The following is an 11,555-nucleotide window of genomic DNA, read 5'->3' as shown; positions in this document are numbered from 1 at the left end:
TATTCTGAGGTCTCTGAAACACCTTGAGTTGATTTTTGTGCATGGTGTGAGATGTGAATCCTATTTCAGCTTTCTGCAGGTAACAGTCCAGTTTTGCCAGCACCATTTGTTGAAGAGGTTATCATTTCCCCATTTCATAGGTTTTATTTCCTTTCTCGTATCAGTTGACCATAGATAGATGGGTCCATTTCTAGTTCTTAATTCTGTTTCATTGATCTATGTGCCTATCATTGTACCAGTGCCAAGCTGTTTTGGTCACAACTGCTGTGTAATATGTTTTGAGGTCAGGAAGTGCTAGATCTCCTACTTGATTTTTTGTTTTTCAGAAGTACTTTGCTTATTCATGGTCTCTTGCCTCTCCAAATAGAGTTGACAACTTCTCTTTTGATATTCTTGAAATGAATTTGACATCTGTATTGGGATTGCACTGAACACATAGATTGCTTTTGGTACGATTGTAATTTTCACAATATTGAGTCTTCGAATCCATGAACAGGTAACATTTTTCCATTTTTTAAAGTTTTCATTGTGTCTTTCAGAAATGTTCTGTAGTTTTCTTTGTATACGTCTTTTGTGTCTTTAGTTAGATTCATTCCCAAGTATCTCAGTTTGTGGTTGGCTATTGTAAATGGTATTGCTTTGTTCGTTTCCTTCTCTGGAGGAATTCTATATGTCAGAGGATTTTTTGATATTTATCTTGTATTCTCCCACTTTGTAAAATTGATCTTGTAGCTCTAACAGTTTTTTTAAATTGAGTCCTTGGAGTTTTCTGTGTACACTATTATATCATCTGCATAGAGCAACAATTTAACCATTTTTTTTGCCATGCCCTAGCAAATATTTCCAATGCAATATTGAATAGCAGTGGCAACAGTGAATATTCTTGTTTGGTCCCTTTTTGCAGAAAAACTATTTTTGGTTTTTCCCCACTGAGAATGATATTGGCTCTTGGTTTTGCATAAATTCTTTTTACTATATTGAGGAAATTCCCTTTTTCCAATTTTGCTGAGGAGACACAACATTTTTTTTAAAAAGGTAGTATGTTACTAATGGAAGTCTTTTAATTTATTTTCTAAATCTGCAAAATGAAATAATATTTTTTAAAGTTATCAAGACATGATGAAAAAAGCATGACTATAATCTATACTATATACAAAGAGAGGACTTCAGAATTGTTTTCATTTTTAAAGTCCTTTGCAATACCATATCAACTTCAAAATTTATTTTTTCATTTATTGGGAAAATCAGCTATTGGAATTAATAGATTTCTTTGGCTATCATTGACATTTGACAGTGTTAAGTGTTCTAATCAATAAGCATCAGGCCTCTTACCATTTATTTATTTTTGTTGCATGCCACTGAATCAATTTCAACTTATAGCAACCTTTTATGACAGAGTAGAGATGACTAGAATTTCTCAGCTGTAATTATTTTCATTTCTTTTATTAAGTGTGGTGCTTCTAGTAATATATATTAGGATGATTTTGCTATAGGTAAAGCTATGCTGGTATTAATCCAATTTGATGATACTTTTAATATCTATCATAGAATTTTTAGTCTATATTTTTAAGGAATATTGGTCTATAATTTCTCCATAAGAGAAATATGTGATATTGTGCATCTTTAAAATCTAAGAACCTCAGAAATCCTATGGGGCTGTTCCTCTCTGTATTATAGGATTATAGGGACTCAAAACCCAACTTAATTACAGTGAGCTTAGTTTTGGGACGATGCATTATTAGGTTGTGATTATTACTCTGATAGAAATTTAGAATAGGTTTTAATTCTATTTAAATCATTAGTAGCATTTACTAATGAATTATCTAAATGGTTCAGGACTCTACTTGTTAGGAGATTTTTGATTAATGATTCAGTACTTATTATAGGTCTGTTGAGATTTTATTTTTCTTCTTGAGCCATTTTAGGCAATTTGTTTCTAAATTTCTGTCTATTTCATGAGTATTAACTTATTTTTTTATGTGCAATTATGGACAATTATTCTGATAATCTCTTATAATCCTTTTTATTTCTTGTGTTGGTAGTAAGAATCTCACTCTCTTCTAACTTTATCTTTTCTTTATCACTCTAGCAAAGAATTTGAACTTTGTAAAGGAGAAAAATTATTTTCACTAAGTCTTTCAGGTATGTTTCTATTCTTTATTAATTTCTGCTTTAATATTTGGTTTCCCCTTCTTTCTGTTAACTTTTGGATTAGTTTTCTTTTTTAAATTTTTTCCCCCTGATCTGGATGTGTAAATCCTGGTTATTATTCTTATAATGTAATTGATTACTCCTTTCCATTAAAGGCAGAGATTGGCAAAATGGATTTAAAAAACAAATAATCCAACTATATATTGTGTATGAGAATTGCTGGTGTTGTTATATAGCACAGAGTTTGAACCTATCTACAGCTTATTCTCCTGAGGGTTTCCAAAAGCAGTATATCATTAAGGAGGAGATTGCCCTTCTTTTTCCTGTGGAGCAGCTGGTAGATTTGAAGGTATGTCTTCTCTTTGGCAGCACAGCTCTTTATCACTAGAGACTCATTTTAATTTCAAAAACACAAACTGAAAATGGAAAAATATTTCACACAAGTAGTAATGAAAAGAAAGCAGGTAGCTGTGAAGAAAAATACATTCTAATTGAAAAACTGTTCTAAGAGACAAAGAAGGATATTATGAATTAAAAAAGGGATAAATTATCAAGACTATATAACAATTATAAGTATGTGTTTATTTAACAACAGAACTCCAAAAAAGCAAACATTGACAGAATTGAAGGGAGAAATAAATAGTTACTTGATAGTAGTTGGAACTTCAATCATTTTTAGTAAGAAACAGAATATCTAGAATATCTTCAATAAGAATGTAGAGATACCACAAATTAATCAGGCTTAACATACATATATTTAAAACTATCCATTCAACGGTCCATTGAGATATAATACACCGTTTTCTCTGGTGCACATGGATCATTGTACAGGAGGTATTATATGTTAGGCATTAAATAGGAACACAGAATCCTTCAGTTGTACTATTTAATTTATGTGGAAGCTGTATCTTTTATTTTTATTTTCTTTATTACGTCTTTGGGGTTTAGTTTATTTATTGCTAAGAACTGTTTTGATAGTCTTCTTAATTTTATCTGTGTTTAATTTTTAGATAACTTCTTTGTAGTTACTGTGGAAATGATATTTAACCTCTTGTATTCATAAACAATCTTGTTTGAAATGATATCTGTGTTACTTCACTACTATGTTAAACCTTACCAGAATGTTGACACAGGAATTTTAAAACTAGAACAATTAACAAAGTTTGGGGAGAGAAACCCAAAATTTAATTAATATTGTGATACAACTGACTGTTCAACTTAACCATTTAGAAATTGTTTCATTCCACCTCTTCCCTTGCAAATGAAGGTAACCCTGGAGATGGCCCTAGATATGACTTCTGAGATCCACATGCCAGGCCCAGTGTGCCTCATTGAGAATATTAATAAGCAACTGGTGATTAATCAGGAAGCTTTGAAGATTCTGTCTGCCATTACTCAGCCTGTTGTAGTGGTGGCTATTGTGGGCCTTGGCCGCACAGGGAAATCCTATCTAATGAAAAACCTAGTTGGGAAGCAAAAGGATAAGTGACACTAACAAAGCCTTATCCAACTACTCACATTGCCTGTCATCAAATATGGTGATGTGAGAGAGAAAGTTAAAAAATCTGTCTAGTATTCAAGAGCTATGCTGTCAACCCAAAGGCAGACAGTTCGAATCTACTAGCTACTCCACAAGATAAAATGGGCTATCTCCTCCCAAGTGATCCTCTTCCTGTGTGATTTACAGCCTCTGAAAACCCACTGTAGGATCATTTACCACTCAATGGCACATAAAAAAAACAACACAAATGTTTGGGAGTATAAGTGTGAGCTCACTCTTGTATCATGCTTTGCTTTCATTACCTGTTTAACAGCATAAATGTACCTTTCCTGCAGAGAGCAAGGCAGTAATAAAAATCAAAGTACATTAAAAAAACCTCTAGTATGGTCATGTATTAACAGCAAGCTTGTAGTGATCTTTAAGATAATCTATAAAGTTTCATTCTCTACTGGATAGTCTAATTTCACTATACTTTAATTGCTCTTAAAGTTAATGCTGGTTGAGGTTTTAATTATTTTTCTAACCTAAATTATATTAATTTTTGCCTCAATATATAGATCCACTTTCACTTAAAGCATTATTACAAAATATCTCTGTTCCCTTTTGGAGGCTTCTCCGTGGGCTCCACAGTGCAGTCTCACACCAAGGGAATCTGGATGTAGTGTGCACCTTATCCCACAAAGTCAGACCACACCCTAGTTCTGCTTGACACTGAGGGCCTGGGAGATGTAGAGAAGGTAAAAATATGTTTTTGTTTTTGTTTGGTTTCCCCCCAGTTCTAGATATGTCACATAAGGAACCTCTGGTTGGGTAATCCATAGAAAGTTGCACTCCTGACTCAATAACTGTGCTTCTCTTGTGGTTGAAATCCTCAGTGGCCCCTTAGGAGAAAGGTGGACAACCTCCTTGAGTCTTGAGTGCAATTTCAACCTTGGGAAAAGACTGTTCGAGGATTAGCTATCCGTTAGAATTAACTGGACAGTAATGAGTAAGTGAATGAGTATGCTATATATGTACGCCTCCTTATCAATGGCTAACCAAGCGAAAATAGTGCTGATGGAAATTAGTTTTAAATTGCTGAATGATCTCTCATGGAGATGGAAATGTGATAGCCAAGAGAAATTGCTAATTTATGGGTGCCTCAATCCCTCAAGTGGTACCCAGAGCATGTATCATATCTGCCATAATTTAAACATATCTCTAATCCTTGCAGTCCCCAAATGCTGACATAGCTTCCAGTCCATCAGAAAAATGCATTACTCTTTTACTTTATCTGATGATGAAAACTTGACCTCAAATCCAATTAATTACTCCAAAAAAGGCAATTCTGTGTGGAAAAAAGTAAGCATAACCTCTGAGCATAAAGTACTGGTTTGGGAATCTGTTCAACTGACTTCTCAGCATGATCAGGAAAAAAAGATGAGAAAGTCAATGACTTAGGCCTATCCACTAATAACTAATGATATTTTAAGCCTTGTGTCTTTCACATATAGCAAAATGTTTCGATGAACCTGTTCTAAGTGTTCCTAAACCTGATTACTATTCACAAATGTGTAACTTTTCACAATGGTGATCCAGGAAATGTTAAACACAGTCTTATCTATAGCAGAACTACAAGTCAAAGTGAAGCTTGAGGCAAACATCTTTGTCTATAAAACAAGATAATTACTCTTACAAGTTTTATGCTTTAAAAACACTGTTAAAATAGCACATTTGAACTGTTGTCTTAAAAAAAAATCCTTACTATGACATACCATTTGGAAGGAATAGATCCAAATCTAAATTCAGGATGTAGGTTTGAATATTGGTAGCCAATGTCAAAGTCCCCAGTTTCAAGCACTTATGTACACAACATTCTGACATGCATTTGCACACAAAACCTTATTTAAATTTTTCAACACCTTAAACTGAATGTTAAAGATTTTGTGTACAGATGGAGAAGAAATATATAGGAAAATGCATATCTAAGGTGGGATTTCAAACTTCATCTATCGGAATGGAAAGCATAATGTATGTTCTTAGTGACTATTCTATGTGGTCTCTGCTCTGACTTCTAGGGAGATAATCAGAATGACTCCTGGATTTTTGCCTTGGCAATACTGCTGAACAGCACCTTGATATACAATTGTATGAGCACCATCAACCAGCAAGACTTAGAGCAATTATGGTATCCTTTTGTGGTATCAGATACATTCAAATCTGAGGTGGGGAAGCTTCATTGTTTTTACAGTTACAGAAAGATCCATAAGTCCCTTACCTGATAAATCTCATTATTCTTAACATCCATTTTACTTCAATTACTCTGAGAGATCTATACCAACACAACACGTATCATCTTTGCCTACACAAGTCTCTGTACACATTCTTCTGCCTTAACCTCCCCTATAGTTTCCAGACCATCAAAGTTCTCTGGAAATTATCTTCTCAATTCAACACATCCATATATCCTTATAGTTTTCTCTAAAATTTCTTTTTGGCTTACTCCAGGATGCCCCCGTCAATATTGCTAGTTAAGTGGTCTTTACTGATGACTTGTCTTTTTTTCCTATGCATTGCAGTTGTACAGATCACAGAAATGAATTAGAGGTTACCTTTGTTACTTATTATAGTTACAATGTACTTTCTCTTTCTACTTCTAATACAAAACCAGAAACAACTTTGAAGCATTAGTCCTTTATCTATGATGTATGCTGAAAGACTTTGCTAACTTCTTAGTAAACAAAACTTCATTTGTTACAGATTTTTAGCTCTATCTTCATTATCTTTCTAGAGAAATGGGTCAGGTGTGTCAGAGATGGTGAGTTTGACTCAGGATTGAGCAGGTTCAGAAATCCATTGTTCATACGGTTGCTATAAGTTATACTTGGCTTGACTGCACACAGCAACAATTCATACTTATTTCATCCTCTCTTGGTTATAAGTCTTTATTATGCTTGGAAGTCTGTATATTAGGGTTTCTGGAATTGTTCCTAGTGTTTCTCTGAGGAATTTTAAAATCTTTAGTTTTATTCTTAGGTTCCCGATTCACCTCCCTTTGGAAACATTTTTGTATATACTGTGAAATGTGGATTTTGATTCCCTTAAATGCCAATAGTTTTCCAATTTTGCCAGCACCATTTGTTGAAGAGACTATCATTTCCCCATTTAACTAATTTACTCTTCTTGTCAAAATTCAGTTGATCATAGGCAGATGATTTCTGGGCTTTCTATTATTCAATTTCAATGATCTTTTTGACTATCATTTTACCAATGTATGCTATCTTGACTGCTATGGTTATGAAGTAGGATTTGAGATAATGGAGTATGATGACTCCTATCTTATTTCTCTTTTTCAGTAATGGTTTACTTATTTAGGGTGTCTTTTTTCATTTTATATTGATTTATTTATAAAGTTTGAAAACATTATTTTTCACAAAAGATCCTTCCCATTTCCTTCACCCTACTGACCCATTGAATTGTACAATCCTATGATTAACGCCTCACCTCCTTACCTATCCTTACTCTTCTCCTACCACTCCCCCTGCCCCCGGATCTTTATACTCATTGTACAATAATGATTTTATATCGTATTTGTCCTTGTAAAACTGAGATGAACATCCAGCATAATGCTCTAAAGTCCTTCCCAAGTTAGGTAGCAATTTACAGAATCATTGCTCTTGTATGATGCATGGTACTCCATTGTACCAATGTTCCAGGGTCCCTTTCCATTCCACATAAAATTGGAAAGTGCCTTTTCATCCAGTTGAAGCATGGAATTTATATACTTTGAGTCTATCCCAACTGAATTCCAAAACTATTTCAGGAATAGGTTTGAGGTCTTGAACACTAATGAATGAAGACCAGTTTAACTGTGGGAGGAGATCAAGAATATCATCCAGGAAGAATGCAAAATGTCATTACAGAGGCAGAGGAGGAAGACCAAGATGCATGTCAGAGAAGACTCTGAGTATTGCACTAGAGTGCTGAGAAGCCAAAGCAAAGGGAAGAAATCAAAATATTAAGGAGCTGAACAGAAGATTTCAAAGGGCAGAGCAGGAAGAAAAGTAAAGTATTATGATGAAATGGTCAAAGAACTGGAGTTAAAAAATCAAAGGGGTCAATCTCACTTTCTCAGCATTTCTTAAGCTCAAGAAACTGAAGAACAAATTCAAGCCTTGAGTTATAGTACTTAAGGATGCTTTAGGTAGAATATTAAATGATCCAGGAAGTATTAAAATAAGATACAAAGAGCATACAGAGACATTATACTAAAAGGAATTGGCAGACACAGAAGAATTTCATGAAACAATGTATGAGCAAGAGTCTGTGTGACAAAGGAAGACGTTCAAGGTGCTTTGAAAGAATTGGCAAAAAACAAGGCTCCAGGAATTGAAGGCATACCAATTGACGTATTTCAACAAACAGTTGTTGTTCTAGATGTGCTCACCAAGTTGAGGCAAAACATCTGGAGAACCACCACCTGCCCAACTGACTGGAAGAGATTGATATTTGTTCCCATTCCAAAGAAAGGTGACCCAATAGAGTGTGGAAATTATTGAATAATATCATTAATATTACATGAAAGCAAGATTCAGCTGAAGATTATCCAGAAATAACTGGAACAGCACAACAGAGAACTGCACAAGTACAGGCTGGATTTAGAAGAGGCCATGGCATTAGAGATACTGTAGCTAATGTTAGATGGATCTTGGCTGAAAGTAGGGAGTACAAGAACAATGCCTCTCTGTGTTTCATTGACTATGCAAAGGCATTTGATTGTGTGGGCCACAAGAAACTGTGGCTAATTTGAGAAGAATTGGAATCCCAGAACACTTAATCTTGTTCATGTAAAACCTATACTTGGACCAAGAGGCAGTCGTCAGAACAGAGCAAGGAAATACTGTATGGTTCAAAATTAGGAACAGTATATGCCAAGAATGTGTCCCACCTCCATACTTTTTCAATCTATATGCAGAATAGATTATCCAGGAGGCTGGGCTGTATGAGGAAAAATGTTGCATCAGGATTGGAGGAAGACTCATCAACAATCTGCGTTATGCAGGTGACACAACCCTGTTTCCTGAAACTAAGGAGGACCGAAGTGCTTGCTGCAGAAGATCAAGGACTGTAGCCTTCAATATAGATTGAAGCACAATATCAAGGAAACAAAGATTCTCACCAATTTTCCTATGTTCTTTTTGTTACTGTAGAGAAATACAAAGGATCTTTTATGTTGATCTTGTATCCTGCTACTTTGCTGAATTTGCCTAAAAGGTCCAGTACTTTTCTTGCTAAATCTTTAAGGTTTACTAATATACATGCATGTCATCTGTATATAGAGACAGTTTTAGCTCCTCTTTGCCAATTTAATTGTTGCGTATTTCCTTCTCTTACCTTATTATTCTTGGTAAACTTACAATATAGTATTTAATAGAAGTGACAATAGTGGGCATCCTTGCCTAGTTCCAAGGAAAATGCCTTTGATATATCTCCATTGAGAGTGATATTGGTTCTTGGGTTTGTGTACATATTATCCATTATGTTGATTAAGTTTCCCCTTTTTCCTATTTTGTTGAGTGTTTTAATCAGGAAGGGGTGTTGGGTTTTATAAAAGTCCTTTTCTGCATCAACTCATAGGCTCATGTAGTTCTTGTTCTTTGCTTGGTTAATGTGATAAATTAAAATAATTGGTTGTTGGATTTTTTTCTTTTATGTTGGACCATCCTTACGTGCTTATTATGAATCTTATCCAGTCATGATGAAATTTTTATACATATTGTTGGATTATATTGTCCAGGATATTGTAGAGGATTTTTGTGTCTATATTAATGACATATATTGGTAAATAGTTTCATACTTTGGTAATATTTTTACCTAACTTTGATCTCAGGGATATGTGCTTTATTGAATGAGTCTTGGAGTATTCCACCTTTTTCTATGTTCCTAAATACTTTATGTAGAATTGGTAATAATTCTTCTCTGAATGTTTGGTAAAATTCACTAGTAAAGCCATCAAGTTCAGGGGTTTTTTTTGGTTTGGAGTTGCTCTCCCTTGAACTAAAATCTCTCAATGATAACCATCAAATTTAGTTTAAAAATTCAAATGCCTTACTATGGCCTCTAGTCTTTCATGGCCTAGCCTCTATCTCTTGGAATGTTTGGAAGCTTTATTAGCCTTATTATACATTAGAGATACTCAGTAATTCTCTAAGAATTTGTAAATGGTGTTACCTCTTCCAAGAAGATGTCTCCAATTGATTTCTAGGTGGATGGTTCACTCTATTCATTAAATCTCTGGACAAATATACACTTAGAAAGAACTGTCTAAACAACCAACATCATATGCAGATTCTTTAATCTTTCCACAGTTTATTGTTCTTAAATGAAATTGTTTTAATTATCTATTACTTAACTATTTTTTTCTGTTACTTGTTTATTGTCAGCCTCCCTTACTAGAGTGTAAGATCTATAATGGCAGTATTATTTCCATGAACTGCAATATGCTTATTCATAGAATGGTTCCTAGTTAAAAGAAAAATTCATGAATAACATAATGAAGGGAAAGCAAACCATTTCAAATGAACATTGGGAGAAAATAGAACATAAAAATACTGACACTTTTCTGCACTTTTCCTAAATTAACTTCTCAGTTACACAATAGAGCTGACAAATCGAATCAGGGTAAAATCCTCACCAAGAAACAGTGAGGATGATGGCTCAGTTGACTTTGTGAGTTTCTTCCCATCCTTTGTGCTGGCTATCAGAGATTTCTACATGGTACTTGAAGCAAATGGACAACCCATCACTGCTGATGAATACCTAGAGCATTCACTGAAAGAAAAACAAGGTTCTTGGGACTGGTGATTGGGTAACAAATAGAGAGATAACGACCAATTTCTATGCAGATGCTGAAAAATTATAATTTCTTAATAATGTTTCCCTGGCAATCATGCTAGAGAATATGAAAACGTTCCTTGGTTGTGTTAGAGTTATTTCCTTTTGTGAGAAAGGGTTTTTTTTAATGTGTATGTGCATGCTTGTTTTTCTCCTCTATTACTTTGTTTTAAATAAAAATCTAGTTCATAGTTAGCTTATTTTTGAGGTTTCTTTTTATAGGTGTTGTACAAATTATGATGGTGAGGAATCAATTATTTGCAGTAGTTACTTTGAAGTTATACTATCTCTAATTTTCACTCCCTTAGGAACTGATGAAAAGATTAAAAACTTTAATGAGGTTCGGTTATGCATCAGAAAGTTCTTCCCAAAGAAGAAGTGCTTCATTTTTGTACAACCTGCTAAGAAGAAGGATCTTATTTGCCTCGAGCAGCTACAGGAGGGAGTAGACCCTGAATTCAAAGAACAAGTTGCAGAGTTCTGTTCCTACATTTTTACTCATTCCAAGACTAAAACGCTTCCAGATGGCATGATTGTCGATGGAAAAGGTGAGTTGCTTTCTCTCTAGACACCTCTCCTCTGAAACAGATTCATCCTGGAAAGGGTCAAACCGGGCGGTTCCTTGGAGGCACGGATTCTGAGGCTCCGTCTAACATACTTTGGACATGTTGTAAGGAGAGACAGGTCCTTGAAGAGGGACATCATACTTGGTAGGGTGGAGGGACAGCACAGGAGGGGAAGGCCCTCTATGAGGTGGACTGATTCAATGACTGGGTAATCGGGATGGGTGTGTCAGAGGCAGTGAGATTGGCAAAGGATAGAGCAGGGTTTAGGGCTGTTGTACATAGGGTCGCTATGAGCTGCAAGCAACTTGGCGGCACATAACAATAACAACAAGTTTGTTTACAAAGTTTATATATATATAAAATATATAGAAATAGAAATATATATAGTGATGAAGGCAGAAGTTCAAGCTGCTTTGAAGGAAATAGCAAAAAATAAGGCCCCAGGAATAGATGGTACACTAATC

General features: G+C 34.7%; 1 pseudogene; it reads left to right on the top strand.

The window, feature by feature from the left end:
* The first annotated feature begins 3,442 nt into the window (after positions 1-3,442).
* LOC102849982 overlaps positions 3,443-11,555 on the top strand; it is a 49,005-nt pseudogene continuing 40,892 nt past the window's right edge.

The sequence above is a fragment of the Elephantulus edwardii genome, unplaced genomic scaffold, assembly GCF_000299155.1.
Source record: "Elephantulus edwardii isolate Elephantulus edwardi_28Jun2011 unplaced genomic scaffold, EleEdw1.0 scaffold00242, whole genome shotgun sequence".
Taxonomy (NCBI): domain Eukaryota; kingdom Metazoa; phylum Chordata; class Mammalia; order Macroscelidea; family Macroscelididae; genus Elephantulus; species Elephantulus edwardii.
Note: the sequence above shows the minus strand (reverse complement) of the source record. Positions and strands in the feature narration are given on the sequence as shown.